Below are 24,894 nucleotides of genomic sequence, written 5' to 3'. Positions count from 1 at the left end.
GCACCTAGGAATCATGAAGAATATTTTAATACGAAACACTCACGTGCTATGAATGTCATTAAGAGATGTTTTGGCCTCCTCAAAAGACGTTGGGCTATCTTGCGAAATCCTTCCTACTGTCCAATCAACATTCAGGGACGAATGATCACCACATGTAGTTTACTTCATAATTTTATCAGAATGTATATAGTGGTTGATCCTGAGGAAAATGCAAGGCTTGCATTTGATGAATTGCCTATTAGCCTACATTAAAACGGTTGAGTCAAGTCAGACATGGACTCAATGGAGGGATGATTATGCAAGAGAAATATATGATGAATGGAGAGGAATGAGGGCTTGAAAATTGGTTGACATGGTAGTTGTTGTAATTGTCTTTTATTGTTTGATAACATTTTACTGAGATGATTGTTTTTTATTGTTTGAAGACTATTAAGATGTTTGTTTTTCATTACTCAAATTATCAGCAAGAATAAAATACTAACAATAAAGTAAAAGACAGAGAATAAACATTTAGCAAAATAACTTGCAGCAAACTGATTCAAGGGCCTTTTCATTTCTTCATATTGTAGAATCAAGCATATGAATATAAAAGACAAAAAAAACATTGGTTACAATGGCCTTTTCTTTCTTCGTTTTAGTCCTTTCTTACTTGCTGTAAGTTATCTTACGAGCTAATACTGATGCTGCATATGAAAACCAAAGAGTTGCAATACTGCCCAAAACAACAGTGAAAAAAAAACATATATATTGTTCACTGGATTACCTTTTCCACTATGAAGTAATTTAGCTTTGTAAAAAGCTGTAGGCAGATATTAACTTAATTGCATCATGTTTGCTCCACTAACAATATGTTTCTTTGTTTTACATATGTAATATTATGGCTTCTTTGATAGATTATATGGCCACCTCACATAATTGGAATGATCAAGACGAGGATGTACTGCTTACCATCCTCAAGGAGATGGTAGTTGATGGTGTTAGGTGTGAGACCGGCAGTTTTAAGGCTGGTACATTTGTAATGGTTGCCACCAAGATGAGGGAGATGATTCTGGGCATAATATAAAGTCAAAGCATATACAAAACAAGCTGAAACGTCTAAAAGAAAAGTATTCCTCTACATATGACATGATGAATACCTCTGGATTTGGTTAGGACGACCAAAAAAAATGTGTTGTTGTGGATAGTGACAATGTACTTCAGTTGTGGGTGAAGGTACATTTTGTTTCATATTCTTTTTCAATTAGTTGCTTTAAAAGTCATAACTTTGATTTCTTTGGGTTCTTATTGTAGAAATATCCTAATGCATCTTACAAACCAAATAAGCCATTTCCATTGTATCCACGCTTGTGTACGGTGTTTGGGAGAGATCGAGCCACGGGTAGTATGGTTGAATCAGCAGCAGATGCAATCGAAAACATGGGATTGGAAATTGAGGATGGCGATGAGACATTCGAGATGCCTCCGACTTCACCTACCTCATCTCCTTCTATTGGTACATCCAGTGCATCTTAACCTATTAGGAAGAGGAAGAGGAATAAGAATGATGCTGATGCAAATATTTTAGCTGTTATCTGTGAAGGTTGGGATAAAGCAATTACTGAAATGAAGAATTTAGGTGAAAGTTTTACTTTGAGAGAAACGAAAGCCAGGTTACCTTTTCAGCTTTAGGCCATGGGTCTCCCATATGATCAGGTGCTAAGAATTTCAATGAAATTAGTGAAAGATACTGATATGATGAGTATTTGGTGTACCCTGGATGACTCTCACGAGGCAGATTTCATTCAAATCTATATGGATGGCATCTGAGCATTAGGGGGTTTAGTATGATATGAACTACATCAACTTCTGGGGTTTAGTAAGACATTATCTTTTTTTTTTATTTTTTTTTATTTTTTTTTTCTGAAGTCAGGACGAATGTTTAATTTGGGATTTCATGTTTAAATTCTGGATATTTCATGTTTATTGCTTTAGCAAGATAATATCATTAAACTTATATAGTTTTCATCCTTGCATGACAACCAATGCCATAGACATCCAATTGTCTCACATCTCAACTTATAATATACATATTGTTTGACACAATTTGCATTTCAATGTGATGACGAAGAGATGAAAGCAGATTGTGTCAAAGATTTCAACATAGTCATTGCATTAACGGTTGTTCTACCACGCCAACCTCTTCATATGTAATTCATCACATATACATAACCATATACATATTGTGGCTACACTACCATGTGCCAAGTGCCAAGCCAATGGCATGCTCTCACCCTATTTTTTTTTTAAATCACATAAAATTAATTGACGTATTATCCCACTAAATTAATTATATGAACAACAAAGTACAAATACATGTCTCTTGTTTTCTGTTATACACGATACGAAATATGAACACATCCAAGTATAGTGTACAAAATATATCCTAAATAAGCAGCAGCAAGAAGAAGAAGAAGAAGAAAAAAAAAGTTTCGTCCCGTCCTAAACATTGTACCAAACAACAAACGGAACAGGGGTAAGTTAGTCATTTTAATGTTTTGGTTCCATTCCGTCCTGTGCTTACCAAACGCAAAACGAAACAACTCTCTCGTTCTGTCCTGCACATACCAAATATCACATGGAACCACTATTCCGTCCCGTCCTGTCCCATCCCATCGCGTCCCGTTTGCAACCAAGGGTCAAAGGGTCATAGGGCTCGTTTTAGCTCTGTCACAAAAAACCTTCTTCAACCGAGGGTCAAAGGGTCAAACATAATTTATTATTTAAAAACTACAACTTAAATTCAAATCCAACGACTAAGTGATGTCAGCTGGCCATTGGTAGCTGACATCATGCTGACGTCAGCTAGTCATTGGTACCTATAACAGGATATTGTTGCACATCTTTGGGCCAAAAGAAGCATGGAGTAGGCGTTTAAGTTTTATGTTGTTAAATGTTTTTAAAAATATTGTTTAAGTTTCATGTTGTTAAATGTTTTTTTATGTTGTATAATTTGTATGTTGGTTAATGTTATTTAATGTTGTTTCATATTGTTTAATGTTGTTTCATTTTACTTAATTTAATTTAATGTTGTATAATGGCTTAGGAAGTTATAAGAAAAAAATATAATTTAAAAAAAATATGAAACAAATTTTGTGAAATAGAAGTTATAGGAAACATTTTGTAAATAAAAAATAGTAATAAAACTGTAAAAAAATAAAAATAAAATGCAACGGTTAGCTGACGTCCGCTAGCCGTTGATTTTTTTGGCCAGCCCCGGGCATGCAGCCAGCCCTCCAGCCCTTTCAGATTCTGTGGAGCCCTCTCAGATTCCACGAGCCCTCTGGACTAGCCCTCGGTTGAAGACGGTTTTTGGGCTAGCTTTTGGCCCTTTGGACCCTTTGGTTGGAGATGGCCTAATATCTTGGAGGGCCATAACGAGTTCTTTGGCCAGTCTTCGGTTGAAGATGGCCTTATTTCTCGCAAATTTTTATAATTCTCAATTATCGGATCAAATGAATTAAAGAAAATCAATAAGGATACGTAGATATCATTACCCTTATGTTTTCATTTTTTATGTTTTGATTAATTTCATCATTGACGACTTGATTTGGTGGATAAAGTATTGGTTAACGACTCAACTTTTATTTTTTTTGGAAACAATTGATGACTTGACTTACATAGTTACTAGCATATGGGCACACATAAAGTGTGTAAGAAAATTTTGTATTTTAGTTTTTGAAATAGAATGAGAGAAGAAGAGAGTGATAGAGGATGTGAGAGTGGGAAGTTTTATTTTTTTATTTTTTATTAGAAATATGTTAGGATTACATATAGGTGAGGCTTTAAAAAAACAACAAAATTTAGTTGTATAAAATTACATTTCTGCCCCATATTTCTTATTCATGTTCTGTTTTAATTAGAAGGTTAAGTTGATAATTTCATAAGATTTTGATTGACAATGAGTATTTTATTAATTAATAGAGATTATAGGGATAATACTTGGGTACTAAATGTTCAGTACCCAAAATTTATTGACCTCCAATAAAACAAAGACACCTGTCCAATTTCAAGTCTCGAATCATACAACCAAACACTCCTATTCCTGCAAACCAGACATCCTTCTTCTCCTTCTCCCTCCCCAGAATTCGCTCCAGCAAAAAACATTGCAAATTGTTTCAAAAAAGCTATCGCCCATCTAACTGAACTCATACGATTTATTTTTATAAAAAGGAGATCCATGTTCTTCCTTGAGGTTCCTCCTCACGCACCTATTGTAACCACTATGGAGAAGAACAAGAGGAGTAATGATATTCTTACCATATTTTTGTACTACATTTTCGTAGCATCTTAAGTAGCATTTGATACGGAGAGTCACATCATTTGAAATAATTAGATTTTTAAATTTAATTTATTATTTAATAAACTAATAATTAAGAAAAATTAATTAATTAAATGATGATTGTGATATACGATAAGTCTTTCTCCTTTCTTTTCTTGAGTTTTTCAAATTTTTCAAATAATGTAGCTGTTTACATCAGATCATCTAAAATTATATAAAAATATGGTATGAATAATATTATTTGAAGAAAAATGTTTCGTTTGCAGAATGACTGAACAAGGTATGTTTGTTGTATGGTAAGGGACTTGAAAATGGACATGTGTGTTCATTTTATTGTTATATTAGTAGGTAGTGGGCACTGAACAATCAGTACCCAAGAATATTCTTATTATATTGCTATATATAACGTAGAAAATTGCTCGTTTGATCCAAACGAGCGTATAATGGTATAAGCCAATATTTTGTCTGATGTTAATTTGATGTTTTTGTCCCTCGTGGAGAAAATTGTTTGGCTTTTCCCTCAATTGGGCAATCAAACAATGAGTCTCAAAATTTGTTGCACTCGTGCTCTAAAAGTTACTGTTTAGAGCAGTTTAGACCTTGCTTAAGTGCTTGGTCATTGTTATGATTAATTCTTAAGTATTTTTAAAAAAGTAAAGAGCGCCTAGACTTGATTTAGACATGGTAATCGTGTTGTATTTATCTTGTTCGTGTTGTTTTCGTAACATGTCAGATAACTTAAAGGATCATGTCGTGTCAAACTCGTTAAAATGAACAAAAAATATAACCCAAGTCGAATTCTACCCGTTAAAATTAACAGATAATATAACACGACCCGTTATTGACTTCATATTCTCACTTTAAGATCCATGGCACCTTGTATTTGGCCATTTCATGTAAAAGAGGAGGGAATCTTGATATGCCAGAGACTTAAGAAAATCATTCCCGCCCAACTCTGCTGCCAAACGGTTGGAATATGCTGAGGAACAGTTTGCATTCTTGTGCAACTCTTCAACAGATAAACTCTTTGGATTAATCTTATTTTCCACTATTATCACATATATTTAATTTTGTAAATTTGTCATTTGAGATAAGTCTATCTTGTAACTGATTGATTGATGTAAAGCTTGATACATACAACACGTACACTCACTCATGCTTAACTGAGTTGATTTGATCATGCACAAAGCCATTTATTCTCTCACTGCAAAATGTTTAAGTCAAACTAAAGACTAAAGTGAATTACAATTCAAGTTAGTCAAAACTCACCTCTTGAACAGTAATACGGCCGTTGCTGTGCAAACAACATTCCCCTCTTTTTCTTCCTTTCCAGTCTCTCCTTTTCATCCTCCCTTCAAATAAATTCCCAACTTAAAACTACAAACTGGAAGTATTGGGTTCGAAACTCACTGCTTGTGTGAAAGGCAGACTTGTGACAAATGCGTGTGTGAGTCTTCTCGGTCCTCGGAAAAAACCGTGGCTTGTCACTAGTTGTCTTCCCTAAAAAAAAAAAAATCCCAACCTAGTTTTAGTTCTTTCACAATATAAGAAACTAATTAAGAAAGAGATAATTCAACTGAAGTTGTTTAAAAATTACTTTTGGTCGACTATTACACATGAAAGGTTAAATGGATTGGCAATCTTGTGCATTGAGAAAGTAATGTTGTAAAGGCTTGATTTTGAACACTTGTAGTTGACTTAATTACTTAAACCACTTGTGCTAATGTCTTCTTCTTGTTTGATTTTCAAAACATATCTAACATCAAGCACTATATATATAAGGTTTAGATTACACATGATCAATACAAAAACAGAGAAACCCTACCCTGGCTAAATATCAACAATATTGTTTCCAGGCCAGAGCTACACAAAATGTACCCAGCTAGAGTTGTGTATGGAACTCTTGGCCATAATTTGAGCGTCTCCACTTTGACCTCTCTCAAGATACTAATTGCCTACTGTCAATGGCAAGCTCTCACCATTGACATCCGCTATTCTAGCCGGGGACAAGGCGAGCGCATTGGTATACACACGACGGATGGTAGCAAGTGCCACCTCTTCAGGACTGTTACATTGCGCAATTCTCAATATGTTTTGCATCTGGAGACTACAGTTTCCAAGTCCTGGGACATGAGCACAAATGCTTCTACTTTTGTCCGTTTTGACATGTTTGCTAGAGACTGGAAATTTGGTGAAACAATTTGCCCAATCGACAAGTTCTTCCCTGTAAAAGTGACCTTTCCCGAGGGGCTTGATGGCCATTGATGAGATTCTTTGCCCACCATGACTATCACTTGACGACGCATAGGTTCACATTGTCCCTTTGATAATGAACAGCATGCAATCAAGTGGATCATCCCTTCGACAAAACGAAATTGTTCTCACTGTATATCACTGGCTTTAGATAGTCGCATATGAACGTCAACACCTTTTCATCCGTCTTTAAGCATATTCATCTATAATAATAACACATGTGCGTATATCATCAGAACAATATTGCAGTGAAAATGGATGCAATTAATAGAAGGTGAGAGATTGAGTTTTGAAGAACATACCGTTCTAAGTGTATCCATCAAAAGATGGCGTTTTACAGATCTTCTGGTATGCCAGGGAAGAATAAGGAATGGATTGTGGACATCATCTTTGTCTTTTTTCAATGCTTGCACTAGGCTATTCATGATTTCGTTCTGGATATCATCTGGGAAATTATTTTCATGTATCCACTTGCATACATCTAGCTTCTTCATCCGAATCTTCTGCCTTATCATATCTTTTTGCAACTTTTTTTTTTTTTCTCATCCCCTTGTCTCTTAAAACTTCCTCTATTGTTATAGCTCTTTGTCTCATCTCTTCTGTTTTTGTAGCTTCCATATGCATAAAAGTCTGACTTGCCACAAATCAAACAATTACGTAATATAATCAGAACAGTCTCCGCAGTCCCAACTCCCAAACATGGAAAAATTGTTGAAAGTTAATGTATAGAGAGATTCAATATACCAACCTGCACATTTCCAATGTGAATATAAACAGTAGCAAGCCAACTAGAGAGAGAGAGAGAGAGAGTGCATTCGAGTGGCAAAAACCAAAGCAAATAGCTAGATGTTTCATGCGAATGATGATGTTATAATCCAGAAAATCCCTTTTCGAATACAAATCAAAGTTCTACTTGTTAATATAGAATTAGTGTTTCGTTTAGACGAGCTACGAGCTGTTTAAGTTCCTTTATCATAATGGTAGGTAGTAGCATTGACCAAGGTTGTTAATTTTCTTCTCTTCCAAGTCCCAAGTCTTTTTGTAATATGTTTGTTGTCTTACTAAACCAAATTATGCAAATGTTACAAATTAAACATGACCGAGTCGGGAATCGGATTGAACTGGCATTTGATGAAGACATTCTCTACACCTGTTTGGATTCACATATCTCCACCAAGAACATATACGAGCATATGATAATCCAACTCGTTAACATATGATAATTAATCCAAGTCCAAGTCGTGAACATATAATAATTGATCCAAGTCCAAGTCGTTAACATATGGTAATTAATCACTAATCAGAACACGCAAACAACTAATTTATTGTTGGTGTGAAAATGAAAGTTGCAGGAAAATTAGTTTGATTAATATTCCGCTGATAACAATTAAAAGTCAAACCTCGCGTCAATGTCGGGGATTTCAGTGTTGGCGTTGGTTTCGTGGTTCCCTCGATGAGCGGCACACACGGCGGCAGACATAGTAAGTCCGCTGCATGATCGAACGAGGACTAGAACCTACGTTTCCAAGAACGACCGCCATTTTTGTTGATTTTTGAGCCGCTGCTTCGACTGGAGGATGACGAGCACTGTTTGCTTTCGTCTTCCCGCTTCATCTCATCCAGCTCTGCGTGTGTTCTTTTTTCTTTTCTGGGTTGGGGCAGTCGTTGTCCCTTTGTAAAAAAAGGTAACAATCTATGACTCTAGGGCCCGTTAAATGGGCCTATATGTACAAAATGACTTAATGGCCCAAACCTTGCTAGGTGACTAGATTTCCACACACCAAATGATGGAAGAATTGGGGAAGAGAATTCGAACACGGAGTCTCGAGTTTGGGGATAAGATAAATATTTTTAATCACTTGAACAACAAGTTTCTTGAGCCAACGGACAAGATTCTTGAGCTAAATGATAATCACATATTTTTGTAATTTTTCACTACTCTATTTAATCTTGTGCGTTGTTTTCTTTCCGAATTAGAGTCAAATTTTTCTTGCAAGTTGCTCTGCTTGACTAGGTATTCTTAAAAGAATAATCGAAGGGTGGCTTCTTTTTTCTTTTTTTTTTCTTTTTTTTTTTGGAAAAAAAAAAACGATATTATCTATACTAAGAAAGCAGGGGTGGGCTTAGCCTCACAATAATGTAGTTCAATTTCACATTTGGCGAGAATCGAACATAAAACCTCTGCATTATCATCACAATTAATCTCTAAGTGTTTAAAAATGAAGAAAAGGCATCTAGGCCTGCCTAGTTGTCTGCCTTAGACCTGGCGATCGTATTGTGCTTGTTGTGTTCATAATATACTCGATATGTTAACGGATCGTGACATGTCAAACTCGTTCAAATGAACTGGTAATATAATACAACCGAAACTCAACCCGTTAGAATTAACAGGTAATATTAGCCACCTGTTACTGACTTCGTATCCCCACTTTAAGATCCATGGCACCTTGTATTTCGCCATGAAATTTATAAGAAGAGGGAATCTTGATAAGCCAGAGACTTTCGAAATCATTCCCGCCCAACTCTACTGCCAAACATTTGGAATATGCTGAGGAACGGTTTGCATTCTTCTACAACTCTTCAACTGATAAACACTTTGGATTAATCTTATTTTGCACTATTATCACATGTATTCAATTTTGTAAATTTGTTATTTGAGATAACTCTATCTTCTAACTGATTGACGTAAAGAATGACTGAACAAGATCCTTACCAGGAATGAGGATTTCATTCATTGGGTTGGAATACATATACAACTGTGTCACTATAATCAGGGATTACAATCAAGTAAATATTATGTAAAAAATAAACTACTATCAATTACAATCAAATCATATATTCAGCTTCTAATCTATCCCTGACTTTGTGGGATAGGGTTGATGTTGGTACTTGGTTGCATAAGGTAAGAACAAAATGGCAGAAGCAATGGTATAAGTTAATTTCACTAGTCATAACCACAGAAGCAAAACTTTCAACAACTCTTAGATTTATTAACATGTCGAAACAATTCCAACGAGATGTGGATCCGAAAAATGCCCAATATTATTGGATTGTTGAACTTGTATGAGATGTTATTTTTATTTAAAATCCATCACTAAAACACTTGCAGTTGACTGAATTACTTAAACCACTTGTGCTAATGTCTTGTTATTGTTTGCTTCCCAGAACATATCTAACATCAAGCACTCTATATATATAAGGTTTAGATTGCACATGATCGAATATATAAACATAGAAACGCTACCCTGGCTAAATATCAACAATATTGATTCGCGGCCAGAGCTATACAGTATGTACTCAGCTAGAATTGTGTATTGAACTCTTGGCCGTAATTTGAGCGTCTCGACTTTGACGTTTCTGAATATACTAATTGCCTGCTGTCGATGGCAAGTTCTCACCATTGACATCCGCTATTCCAGCTGGGGAGAGGGGCAGGCGTCGCTGTGCCTTGGTATGGAAATGATGGATGGTAGCAAATGCCACCTCTTCAGGATTGTTACATTCCCAATATGGTTTGCATCTGGAGACTACAATTTCCAAGTCCTGGGACGAGCACAAACGCTTCTACTTTTGTCTGAGTTTTAACGTGTTTGCTTGGGTATATATTAACAATCTGTGATAAACTTATATATGTTAATAATAAATGCGAATAAATATATTACAAAGAATAAACAAAATGAAATAATATTAAGTAGATAAATAGAAGATCGAGGCTTGCGTACCGCAATGTCCTTCAAACAAAAATTTCGTCTCTACTCAGTGCTTGTAGTTCTACGAACTTCTGCTTCACCAGGATTCAACAATCTAAATTAGAATTCAGCACCGGAAAACTAGACTTATGGCGAATTTCTTTATGGTACTCTCAGTATGCTTGGTATATAGGGATTGATGATTTTCAGTGAATTGAATGATATTCAGATGCATGTATTTATAATGAGTATATGTTTGTTCGCAACAAACATGTTTTTGGGAGGCGACTGTTCAACACAAAGGGTGTGTTGCTCTATCTGTTTCTCAGATATTTTCATAAGCTCTCAGACTTCATCTGAAAAAATGAGTTTGTTCATATAAAAATTAATTTAATTAATTAAAGAATTTAATTTTCATAGCCCAAAGGCCCAAGGCCCATCGTTTGAAATTAATTATCAATTAATTAATACACCCCAAAGCCCAATCTCAAGATTTAGCCCATTTTTATTCATCATGGTCAATCACTACAATCACTATTTATAAGGGACAAAGCCTTATAAAATAAGGAAACCTTTTGAAAATGATTATTGTGAAACAATGAAATTTCTACTCAAAATTTCTAACAGCCGAAGACTTAAACTTCGGTGAAACAGTTTGATGCCCAATCGAGAAGTTCTTCCCCGTAAAAGTTACCTTTCCCGAGGGGCTCGATGGACATTGACGAGATTCCTTGCCCAGCATGACCATCACTCGATGACGCGTAGGTCCACATTGTCCCTTTGATACTGAACAGCATGCAATCGAGTGGATCTTCTATTCGAAAAACGAAGCTGTTCTCACTGCACGTCACTGGCTTCAGATAGTCCCATATCAACGTCAACACTTTTTCATCCCTGTCCTTAAGCATATTTACCTACACAATAACGCATGAGCGCGCGCGCAGACATATATCATCAGAAAAACATTGCAGTGAAAATGGATGGCATTAATAGATGGAGAGAGATCGAGTTTTGAAGAACATACTTTTCTAAGTGTATCCATGAAAAGAAAGCGTTTTATAGATCTCTTGCTTTGCCAAGAAAGAGTAAGGAATCAGTTGTGGACTTTAGCATCTGGGTTTTTTTACAATGTTTTCTCTATGCTATTCCTGATATCGTTCTTGATATCATCAGGCAATTTGTTGTGAAACATTGTTCAACTGTCAACTTTCAGTATTATCACGTCCTGGAACCAAATAGTATAGATGCACTGTGAAAGCATTATTGATTAATTATTGAGGGATTCAAGATGACCCACCAACATGGAAAATGAAACAAATGTATTTGATCATGGAAATGGATCATCTCCGGATCCTTTCTTCCTAATTCACCAAATCAGCGAATCAGTGCTGTTGAAATTTAATCAAACAGCTGAAGTTAATATAACTTTTAAAGTGAGCCGTGTTTGTAGCCGTTTAATCAAATTTCAACGGCACGAATTCTCCGATTTAGTAGATTAGGAGGAAAGAAATCCTGAGAGGATCCCCTTCCTTCGATTATGTCCTGTTAAAATCCCTTTTCGGACTAACCCTCTTTGATCAAAGTTTGGTCTTTTTTCTTGCTTTGTTTGTAGTCCCTTCCTGGGGCTGGTGCTTTTTGGCCTTCTTTGTTGTTCTCGGCTGGATTTTACCCTTTTTAATAAATTCCCCTTTTCGACCATAAAAACGACACATGTGGCACGCATGTGTGGAACTCACAAGGCTAATTTATTTTCTGAATTTGGATCCTCTGCATGTTTTTTTCCCCTGTAACACCATACAAGGTTTTTAATCCTAGCCACTGAAATTCATCTGTTGGCTTTCAATTATGCCACGTAATTTAGTTTGAATTTTATGACCCCTTCACCACTGCCCACGACTGTCTGCATCACTTTGAATTCAGTGCCATGGTTATCCTCCGGTTCTTTTCCCTCCCTCTTCTCACTATCCTGTGGGCGGCTGAAGAGTTGAATCACTATCCAACGCAGACATGGAAATTCCTTCAAACCAAGAGCTTTTTTTTTTCCTAAGAAAAAAAAAAAAGCTTAAATAATAGAACCCCTACGACAACCAGTACACATAGCGTTGAAGTGTAAGGCATTTCTCACGCTTGCAGCCACAATATTAAACCAAAGGAGATATCGGAATTTCAATTATTTTGGGGTGGTGCTATTTATATATATATTTTTTTTTTATAACATTATTCTTATTTTATTTTATTTTATTTTATTTTTATGTTTTAATTAAGAAAGGATGCTAGAACTGCCTAGGCGTCTACATTAGATCTTGCGATTGTGTCGTGTTTACTTTGTTCGTGTCGTTTTTGTGACATACACGATATCTTTATAGGTTGTGTCATGTCAAACTCGTTAAAATGAACGAGTAATATGATCCGACGCAAACTTGATCCGTTAAAATTAACATGTAATATGACCCGATCCGTTACTGACTTCGTATCCCCACTTTAATATCCATGGCACATGGCACCGTGTATTTGGCCATGAAATGTAAAAGAAAAGGAAATCTTGATAAGCCAGACTTTTGAAAACCATCCCGCCCAACTCTGCTGCCAAACAGTTCGAATGTGCTGAGGAACAGTCTGCATTCTTCTACAACTCTTCAACAGGTACTCTTTGGTTTAATCTTATTTTCATTATTATCACATGTATTTAATTTTGTAAATTTGTTATTTGAGATAAGTCTATCTTGTAACTGATTGATTGATGTAAAGCTATATACATTATCCAACACGTACACTCACTCATGGTTAACTGAGTTGAGTTCATGATTCACAAAACCATTTATTCCTTCACTGCTACTATCTTCTTTAACTGTACATTACAAATGTTTAATTCAAACTAAAGACTAAAGTGAATTACCACTCGAGTTAGTCGAATGGTAAGGGTGAGTAGGGTGCTAGGTAGGAGTAAGTTAGGTTTAGGAGTAGACGAAGCAACGAAATTTAAAAGACTCAAATAAATTGACAATGAAAAAGAAACTTACATGACTTGCAAGGATGTAAAGGAAAAAATTGAATGCTCCTGTGGCCCATATTCCAGTTTGTGGAAGGTTGTCAAAGAGGATAGGTGAACTCCGTAAATCCATGGAAGATATTGGGCAACAAGAACAAAATTTAGAGCCTTTCTATTTTCCAAATATCCAGGGCCTATCATCTTGAAGGAAACACCTACTACGAGCACCTGGGCAAAACAAACAGAGCTAGTTAAACCTATAGCTACTCATATATTTTACAAAAGACATTAGGAAGTTGTTATTACCGCTTAAAAAAAGTTACTCTGCACTTTAAACATTAAAATATAAGAGAGAAAAATAACTTGAAAGAGTGCATAACCATTTTTCTAGAGTTTTAATAACATCCAAAAATTGATCAAACTTCAAAGATCGAGAGCCACGACAATTTCCCGGCTACTGCCATTTCTCTTGAGTTGATAGATTTAATGGCCTGACGAGCGAATTCGATGAATAATATGCACTGCGAAAATGTGATCCGTGAGGAGTCGCAAAAGAAGAGTTACAGTCTTCACCTTTTTGTCCATTCCAAGGCACTTCTTGTCTTGATTGATGAATGGAATGTAAAAGAACAAAGGGTCAAGTGACACATGAAATTACAGATATTTTGTTCCACAGTGGGTTATTTGCAAGAAGTTGATCCACCTTAGGCCTTTTAAACTTTTTAGGTTTTTTAATTAAAATGATTCTTGAGATTTGCATAGTTTCTCACTTTGGTCCTTGAGATTTGAAATCAATATAAGGGGTTATGGTTTTATCCACCATCAATCATTATGTCATTTGTGAAAGTTTTATTCATTAATGACCAAAATGATAAAAATACCCTCAATTTAATAAATAATGGGTAACAATGTTTTGACAAAAATTGAAGGTATTTTTGTCATTTATCCTTATTTAATGGATTTTTTAACGAAATTACCAAATGAAGATTTTTAACAAAATAATTAAATAATTGATAGTGAACAAACTCAAGAACTACATCTATTGATTTCAAATCCTTAGGAGCTAAGTCAAACCTCATCTCTTGAATTTGACAAAAAAAAAACCCCCACCTCTTGAACAGTGACAGGGCCATTCCTGAGTAAACGGCGGGAAGGTCGACTGGTTAGGCCCGCATGAAAGGGGCCCCAATTTTTTTTATATATTGGTTATACATATATGAACAAAAAATGGTACATATATATATATATATTTAATATTAGCGTTAAAAATACAACTCAAGTATGGTAGAGGAGCTCAAATGAACAATATATTGACAGAATAAAAAAAAAGTTCATTATATCTCTTTACCAAAAGTATTGTGCAGACAACATTTCCCCTTTTCTTTCCATTCTCTCCTTCTCAATGTCCTTTCAAATAAGTTCCTCTAAAAAACTAAGAAAAATAAGTGATTCGACTAAAGTTGTTAAAAAATTATTTTAAGTCAACTATGACACGTGAAATGTTAAATGGAAAGGTATTTGTAAAAGCTTGATTTTAAAAATATGTGCCTCATGATTTTGACACTAGAAATACTAGAAGAAGATTCTTATATATTCATTGTGGCCAAATTAATATGTTTTAAGCACAGAGAAGGGATACAAATTTGTACATTTTATTTTCTTGTGAAAATAATGTGTAGGAAATAACCCCATTTGTTTATCGCCCTAGGCCATTAAAAACTCAAAAACTGCCTTGAAATAGTGAATTACCATATAGAACATCAAGCACGATATATAAGGTTTAGAGCTTTCCATGCCTAATAACTTAAACCTCATAACTGCAAATGTTTCAGACCATGACCAACATAAACATATCTATGAGAGAAATGGTATTGTGGCTACCACTGCTTAATTATTGAAACGTACGGCTAATTATCAAACAGTAATAATATTATTTTGAGGCCAGAGCTTATACAAAATCTATGCAGCCAGGTTGTGTATGGAACTCTTGGCCATAAAGCGTCTATACTTCGACGTTTCTGAAGATACTAATTACTTGCTGCAGATGGCAAGGTCTTACTATTGTCATCCCCTATTTAAGCCAGGGACGGTGGCGGACGTCGTTGCGCCTTGGTATGGAAACGAAGAACAGCAGAAAGTGTCACCTTCTCCACCTCTTCAGGATTGTTACGATTATGTGGTCTGAGTAGAGAGACTACAGTTGCCAAGTCCTCGGCCATGAGCACAAATGCTTCTACTTTTGTCCGACTTTTGACATGTTTGCTGGAGACTGGAACTTCGGTCAAACAGTCTGATGCCCAATCGAGAAGCTCTTCCCCGTAAAAGTCACCTTCCCTGAGGAGCTTGATGGCCATTGATGAGATTCCTTGCTCAGCATGACTATCACTCGACGCGTAGGTCCACAATGTCCCTTTGATAACGAACAACATGCAATCGAGTGGATCTCCTGTTCGAAAAACGAAGCTGTTCTCAATGTACGTCGCTGGCTTTAGATATTCGCACATCTTCTTCCACACTTTTTCATCCATGTCTTTAAGCATTGGTATCTGTAGTATACATACACAGGTTAATCTACTGTACTCTTTAATTTGAACAATAATTTTGTAATGAATGTAACATTAACCCAGTTTTAGTAATAACAATGTGATTCTGTGTTGTTAACTAACTTAGCATTATTGTATAACTATGGACTATAAACTTTAAGATTATAGTGCAATCTTATCATTATTGTAATTCAAACATCGAATGTTAACATCATTTTGTTTTAAAACAATGTATTCCATAAATTAATGGTGAGAGATAGAGGTTGAGGAACATACTTTCTTAAGTGCTTTTTCAGCTTCCTGTTTTTTTTTACTTTGTCGTCTCATGTCCACTGTTTTTGTAGCTCCCATCAGTATAAAAGCCTGTCTCGCCACAAATCAAACAATTACTTAATATACTCGAAGAATGATCTCCGCAGTCCCAACTCCCAAACACAGAAAAATTGTCGAAAGTTAATGTACAGAGAGACCTAATATACCAACCTCCACGTTTCCAATGAGATATACAAACAGTAGCAAGCCAATGACTGAAATGAGAATCGCAAACAAGTTTTCCAACACATACGTACTTGTGACCAGATTTGTCCCAAAATTACTGCAAAATATTAGACAATGTTGCCGAATTAGATAATCCCAAAAATTTTATTCGTTACATATTTTTCTGAAACTTGTTGGTTGCCAATGGATATATAATGTACCTTAGATTTCGCAAGCCCCACCAGAAAGAGTATACAAACTGCTTTCCGAACTCTTGATCTGGGTTTTCATTTTTAAGGGAATCGAGAAATATTCCAAAGTTAAATGGAGGTGAAGCACCATCTGGAGTATCCAACGGGCAACGATACTTTAGATATTCGGTCATATTTATTGCAGTAGAATTCACAGTAACAAAGCAAGTCTGGTTTAGAGGTCTGGTAGTTTGCGCACTATTGCAGTACAAAGTGTCCTCGCATTCACCAATACAGTCTTTACAAGCGTCATACCAACATGATACCGCTCGTTGAATAGAAAAAAAGTACCAAAAAGCTCCGAGTACCTAAACCCATAACATGCAAACACAAAACTCTAGATATTAGTCTACCTGTTAGCATATAATTAATTAATCTAGAATTTTCTCGTAATTAACGAATGTAATATCAATTGTAATTAATTGATTTAGAACTTCTACCACATATGGGTTTTCTCAAAGCCTATATTTATTGTAAACATTATACATAATTAATCAAGAAGTTATATTTCTACCTAGTATCATTCCTCCACCAGAGTCTAGCGATCTAACCATATCATCTTTTTTGCAGGCAATAAAAAAAAAAAACTTACGGTCGTTCTCTTCTTGTAGGACTTTCTCACACCAACAATAAAAAATAAAAATAAAAAACAAGTCACAGCAGCCTTTACTCCCTTATTGCAGTCTCACTCCCATAGTTTCTAGGGTTTTTGTCTTGATTCTTCTCCTTTCCTTAATGGCGTCTTCAACCTGTCATGTCTGAACTTCCTTCTTGCCTGAATTTTTCCAACACTATTTCAAATCTATGACTTAGGTACTGATTTCTTGCTTTTTCAAGGTGTAAGGATGGGTTTGTCCTTTGTCCCTGTCGTTTACTGTCTCCGATGTCCACCATGCCTTTACCGCTATTTCATCATCCACTTAGCACCAATGACTTGGTCGTCCTTCGTCGCCTGTCATGTCTCGCTTAGGTTTTGATATCAAATCAATAATTTTTTTGTATGGGATGCTCTTAGCAAATCAAGGCAATTTTCTATTTATTCTAATACTAATAATTGTGCTTTCTCTTTATTTTATATCGTTCATTCTAATGTGTGATGTCTCTTGTTATTTATGTTATAGTTTTTTTCATTATATTTTATTCAACGATACGCTAGCTTTCGCACCAGCTCGCCCCGGGCCTGTTTCCAATGCGCTCACTTCAATGCCAAGCCCAGCGCTCAATCCACATTTCATCCTCCTCAGCAACCCACGTCCATAACATTAAGGCCCCACGACACAGACGCGTGTTTTCTCTTATGCTGCCGTGTCTGCCACCAGCACCAACAATGTCTCAGCGTCTCTCGCTGCCCCCTTCCGTCGCCTGCTTTGCGCTGACTACCTCCGTTGTTCAGTCCACTCGTCCCATGGTCACTCGGCTACGTGACGGCATCTCCAAACACAAAAAACTCGAATTGATATCACTGTTCGGTATCCTCTTTCTCATGCTCTTTTAGCGTCTATTGATTCTAGTAAACCCATTTGATTTTCTCAAGCTTCTAAGCATCCTGAATGGCGTTAGGCCATGAATGAAGAAATAATGCTTAACTTCGCAATAAAACATGGTTTCTTATTCAATAAGTCATTTTTAGCTTCTTACACACCAGTTTTATTTTTAGCTATCGAATTGAATAAATCAAATGAAAACACAGATAAGATTAAACATAGGTATGTTTGAAAGGTTAAAAAAGATTAATGTCTAAAACAAAAAATTATTATTTTTTTCAAACATAGTTTAGTATTTTCTTAAAAGATTAAGGAGGGCCCATTTAAATTTTCGCACAAGACCTTCAAATTTTCACAAACGACCTTAATCGCGAGTTAGTTGACTCCTTAGAGTATCTTACTTGAACTTGCCTTGATATATCTTTTGTTGTCAATCATGTTGCTCAATTCACGAGTTCCCCTCGCATTTCTCATATGATTGCAGACAAACTGATTCTCTGCTATATCAAAGGTACTATGGATTTGACATCACTTTGACTCCTTAACTTGCTTCTGATTTGCTTGTTCTAAAATAAATTGAGCGAGTTGTCTAGAAACTCGCCACTCCACCACGGGCTACCGCATTTATCTTGGCACCAATCTCATCTTTTGGTGCTATAAAAAGCAACCGACAATGTCTCAATCTATCTTTAAACTTAAATATAGGTCCCTTGCTCATCAATGTGCTAATTATACTACGTGGCTTTATTTTCTTCTTCGCGAGTTTGGTGTTTGGCTATCCTTTCCAATTCTACTTCATTGTGACAACCTCAGTGCCACCTATCTTGTTACTAATTCAGTTCACCGTGCTCATACTAGCTGCATTGACCTTTTTGTCATTTTGGTTGTAGAAATGTGGCTCTTTATGGTCATCCCGTTTGTTACACCTCTTCTGCTGATCTTCTTACTAAAGCTCTTCATCAACTGCATCATGGTGTACTTTGTTTCATACTCGTCCAATCAGGATTGTCCAATTGCAGGGGGTGGTGAGTGGTGGTGGTGGTGGTGGTTGTGTTTTTTCTTTGAACAAACGATAATATTTACACAAAGAGAAGTGGGAGAGTGGGTTAAGCCTCACAATGTGGTTCAAATTCTTCTTTGGAAAGAATCGAACCTATGACCTCTCACTTACAAGTGAGAAGGAAAATCACTAAACCGTAGTACTAAATGGCATGGAGGTGGTGTTAGGATAGAATTAATTAGTCTAGAATCTTCTCCTTAATTAAGGCAACGTAATATCAATTGTAATTAATTTAGAAATCCTACCACATATGAGTCTTCTCAAACCCTGTATATTATAAACGTTCTACATGATTAAGTTAAAGAGTCATGTTTCTACACTATCATTTTCGAAAACAACGGCATTGGTCCATAATCCAACATTAGTAATTAATAAAGTAATAAAATATAATGACAATTGAGTTGAAACTTACGTGTCCGGCAAGAATGTAGAGAAACAAGTTGAAAAGACCCTTAGCCCATCTCCCATTCATCCTTTTGAATGCCTTGGCTGACAGGTGAATTCGAAGAACCCTCGGAACATATTGACCGAGAAGAAACACATTCACAAACGTTTTGTGTTCCACAAATCCTGAGCCTTCCCTTGGGTAAAACATTAGTATTATCAGCTGAAGAAAATTAAAAGATAAACAAGGGTTAGGACATAGAACTATCAATTTCAGCTAGCTACCAAAAAAAAAAAAATTAGAGTTTAGTTAATTTCTCTTACTTGTGGGAGGGGAATAAGAACTAAAACGTCAATTATGATGGATAACATATTCTGAATTATTTTCCTGGCAATGGCATATTGAATCAACTCTCTGGCATATTGAATCAACCCTCTGGCTTTCCATTTCTTACCGGAATTTCCCCCAGTTTGTTTCACTGCCTCGGACTGTTCATTTTTCGAGATATTCATTTTGAGGGCTGAAATTTCACATATCAAATGCACGAGGAAAATGACATCCGTGAGTGATCGCAAAACAAGAGCAACAATTTCCAACGTTTCGTCCGTATGAAGGCACTTTTCATCCTCTTTGAAATTCACAACATAAAAGAACAAAGGATCCAGAGAGACAGCAAATGCACAGGAGATCACAAATATACTGTTCCACATTCTAAGGTGAGTCCCCTGATCCTGACGCACATCAAAAATCTTCTTTATTTTTGTTATCCTGGGAAACACGCAACAAACAATGAATGAAATTCATATGCATTCACCCTAAATCCTAATAATGAGGCCCTCGAGCTAATAAATTAAACAAGATAAAATGAGATATAAATCCGATTCTAATAGCAGCTATTAGATGTATTTCAGAATTCTTCGCTAAAACAAGTATCCGTCCATAACGTAGCATAATAATGAATAATAATAATTTTCTAAGATTGACTACAATACTTATCTCTATTAATTAATAAAACCTTCTTTGTCAATCAAAAGAAGGTGAAAATACTACTTAATCTTCTATCACACAAAAAAAAAATGATGGACAATAATATACTTTCACATGTTCAAATTTTACTTTTTTTTATTGAAGCCTCACCTTCAGGTCAGATGATGTTAAAATACCTTCAATATTTAAAATAAAAAAATAAAAAACCAAAAACAAAAATCTCCCACTCCCCCGCCCCCCCCCCCCCCCTCTCATTTTCTAAAAAAAAATGTATTCATACACACAAAGTGTGTAGGGAAATGTTAGTATATATTTAATAGAATTACTATCTAATGATCAAATATAATTCATGTGAACAGTTGTAGACCACCACAAGAAGTCTAAATGAAATCAGACTACTACCAAAATATTTTAGAAATTTTCATTGTACACAACAAAATACAAAAACTACCTCTCTTTTTTTTTTTTTTTTTTTTAAAAAAAAAGGCCAAATCTCACTTTGATATTCTGGATGATAAATCTACATATTGCTATTTGTCAATTTTCCGTCCCGAATTTGTGTTGAGCTTCCAATTTTCTCCTAAACTTTAATGGAAAAATTTGAAATAGGTCCAATTTTATAGACTACCTTTTGAAATAGGTCCAATTTTTAGTGACTTTTGACTTTTGAAATAGGTCAAATTTTTAGTTATTTTGGACCTATTTCAAAAAACCCCAACTTTAATTCTAGCCAATTTTTCCCTACCCTAGGATGTTAATTATTGGAATTTTCATGTAATTTTCTATCTATTTTGGTCATATGGCAAATGTTTGAGGGTAATAAAGTAATTTTATCCTTCATGTGGACAACATATTATTATTTTCTTCTTCTTCTTCTTCTTCTTCTTCTCTTCCACTAGTTGACTCCGTACACTTTATGTTTGAATTATTCATGGAAGTTTAATTAGGAGTTACAAAGTATTGGCTTTGCACCCAATTTAACAAAACAAGAATACGTTTTTGCTCTTATATAGTTGGCATAGGTTATCCGTGTGACTAATTGAAAAATGGGGCTTTTAGATCTAGGTCCAAAAACATAGATGATTTTTAGGAGTGAGTCCAATTATCTAATTACATGTTTTTATTTCTTTCATACTCATTTTATATTTTTTAAAATATTAAAAATCAATTAAAATCTTCTAATATTATGCATTTTTCAACTCCAAAAAATCTAATTAATATCTTACAACAAAAAAAAAAAACTAATATACTAACATAAATTATCTACAAAACATTGTACCTTAACTCAAGTAACAAATACATGAATATATATATATATATATATCTATATATATATATTATACCTATAAGTGAGATAGGAAATCTAACTAAAAGGTAGGAAAAAAACATAACATACCTACAAGCAAGACACATGAATCTGTGACACGTTGATTATAAAAAAGAATTTGTCATATAGATACATAAAAATAATTAACCTGTGATATAGGTTGATTATAAAAATTAAAAATAAAATCTATAAATGGGGTTTAAAGTAGGAGGAAGAACAAGAAATAACAAAAAATAAAAATAAAAAGAAATAATCAAAGAGATAATTAAGAAGAAATTTGATTTTTATAATAAATCTTATCATTGAATAGATAATTATTGATAATTAAATAATTAAATTTAAGGAATTGAACTTATTTTAAAAAAATTTGGCTATTCTTACTATTGGCTAAAAAAATTGGACTTATATCAAGTTTTCCCTTGAAAAATTAGATGAAAATTTCAAGATCTAACACCAAAGGAAAATTGACTATTTATAAAAGTTCAAGAGATAATCGGCTAATATTAACTCAATGGAGAAATTGGCGCTACACAAGTTCGCATAAATCAACAATTAGGTCATATATGTATATATATTTCTTTTCTGAAAGGAAACGATTTCATTAGAACTTCAAATCAAGTAAAGCTAACTTGAAGGAGGGCATCCTGAAGAAATGCAGGAGGGACCTCACTCCAAAGTAATATTATATATGATTCTGTGTATATTTGTAGCCAATCCCATAAATTAGTATAAGAGTGAGTTTGTCTATGTTGAATGTGACGCAACGTTTCCTTGGAGGAATGGTTATGAACGGGTCACTGTGTCTGTGTTTGTAGAAAGAAGTTTTCACTGTGTCTGTCTTTGTTAAAAGTTTTCACTGAAGTCAACTCCTCACGTCTTTGAAGTCTGAATAGTGAATCAAATTGGCTACCATATGCAACTCCGATGCCAGCTACTGCCTCTCATCCGATTAGATGAGTTCCGTAGCCTCGCTGCAGGCGCCACTATGTTGTATTCGGCGTTTTAAAATTTAAAAATAAAGGAATAGAAGGTGTTGTAATAGCCATATATAATCAAGTGTAGCGTTTCAAATAGCATAAATTTCGTACACATTTTGGGACTCTCCGTGGATTTCCAACGCTTTATCATTCCCACCGCTGCGCCATGGTGCGCTGCTATACCTTGAGAGTGACAAATAACAGCAAGCTAAGATAATTCGAAATACTGAGAGAGAGAGAGAGAGAGAGAGAGAGAGAGAGAGAGAGAGAGAGTACGAACCTGTCTGTTACTGCCTGGTTCTCCATATCTGGATCCATAATAACTTAAATGTATATGGACTCAATGACCTTGATGATGAGTAATAAAGATTACCTAATAAATAGCTACGACGAGGTTTTCAGTTTACTCGGTGGAGAGAGACTGGCAGGCAGAGGGATAGCATTTGGGTTGAGTGGCAGAAGCTGAAGCTGCTAGCTGCATTGCCATTCTATTTAATAAAATTCAAGTTTGTCTTTTTATATGACGTAAGTCATTTTATAATATACATTTTACTTAAAAGTGAGATGTTTTAGATTCGAAGCTCTTGAATGGCGAATTTAATACCAAATTAGGTTATCCATTGTGTGGCTTAACCGAACTCTAAATCCTCTTAGTGTAAAAATATCGATGTATTAAAAAAAATAGTTTAGTGGATAGGATCCACCAACACATTTGAGATTCACATTTATCAGATCATCTCCAATCTTTGGGTTAAAACCTAAAACTTTTAACCCATAAACAATTTTTCTTCTCCAACCCTTTTGGGTTAAAATTTTAACCCAAGATGAGGATAATTTTTTTTTCTAAAGTAACGCTTAAAAAAAATTATGTGGATTATCCAAATTTAATTTTATGAATATTTTAACCTAAAAATATTTATATTCCAATAAATATTGAAAAATCACTAAACTGACATCATGAAACTCGTGGAACATTACCAAAGTATAAGAAACACATAAATAATTTTTTTTAATTTCTGTAGCCGTTGGATTTAAATTTAGACTGTTTTATATATATATATATATATATATATATTTTACCATTGAATTTGATCAAATTAGATCTGCACCGTTGGATTCAATGAATTTATAAATATATATATATATATTGTGGATCAGCCCCACTAACCCAGGATAAATCCTGGGCTAAATTTGACCCATAAATGAGTTTTGAGTTTAACGCATATTTGCCCCAAGGGTTGGAGCAAATTAGGATAAGTTTAAAACCTAAAATTTAAGTATTACCCCAAGGGTTGAAGTATGTCTTAAAGAAATTATACAAATTTATTTTACAATAAAAAACCCAAATTCGTAACCAGTGGAATAATGAGAGGCCCAACCCATCTCAAGAGACATATTTGGGATTGAAATAATGGGTTTGGCCTCTCACTATTTTAGTCCTGAACTCTAAATGAAGAGGCCCAACCCATCTCAAGCAAATTCCAGATATATGGCAGATGAATGTAGCTTGGGATGGCAAATGGTAGGTAGTTTCAGGCAGACAGATGATGAAGTATGTGCCCTGTCATTAAACGGACGAGATTTCTATATTCCAACTAGAGTCATGCTTTCCTAAGGTACTCATTTTGAGGACCCATAAGAACCAAATGTATGTTAATTAAAAGATTATATTAGTTTAGATTCAAATGCTTAAAATATTTGACAATTTAATAAACCCAAACAAGAAAATGAGTTTTCTAATGGTTCATAGATTTTAAGTTGGATTTGGTTTATTAAGTTGTTAAATATTTTAAATCTTTAGATTTAAACTAATATAATATTGTAGATAATATGCATTGGTTGTCCTTAAAATAAAGATCATAGAAGAGTAAGACTGATTCGAACTATATCAACAAACAAACATGTAGAAAATTGGGCAACAATCAATGGAGTGGACTGGTCGGAATCGCTCTGGGAAACCAACTTGCAAGCCGAAACAAGAAACTTTTCTTATCTACTATATCAACAAACAAACATGTAGAAAATTGGACAACAATCAATGGAGTGGACTGGTCGGAATCGGTCTGGGAAACCAACTTGCAAGCCGAAACAAGAAACTTTTCTTATCTACTATATCAACAAACAAACATGTAGAAAATTGGACAACAATCAATG

General features: G+C 34.9%; 3 pseudogenes; all 3 read right to left on the bottom strand.

The window, feature by feature from the left end:
• Positions 1-6,054: 6,054 nt before the first annotated feature.
• On the bottom strand, positions 6,055-8,237 carry LOC125468731 (annotated as a pseudogene).
• Positions 8,238-9,826: 1,589 nt separating this feature from the next.
• LOC108868698 lies at positions 9,827-11,452 on the bottom strand (annotated as a pseudogene).
• A 3,552-nt stretch (positions 11,453-15,004) lies between these two features.
• Positions 15,005-23,213, bottom strand: LOC103940174 (annotated as a pseudogene).
• Between the last annotated feature and the right edge of the window lie 1,681 nt (positions 23,214-24,894).

Source organism: the organism of the source record quoted next, unplaced genomic scaffold, assembly GCF_019419815.1.
Source record: "Pyrus x bretschneideri cultivar Hongxiangsu unplaced genomic scaffold, Pyrus_bretschneideri_v1 Contig4, whole genome shotgun sequence".
NCBI classification, from domain to species: domain Eukaryota; kingdom Viridiplantae; phylum Streptophyta; class Magnoliopsida; order Rosales; family Rosaceae; genus Pyrus; species Pyrus x bretschneideri.
Note: the sequence above shows the minus strand (reverse complement) of the source record. Positions and strands in the feature narration are given on the sequence as shown.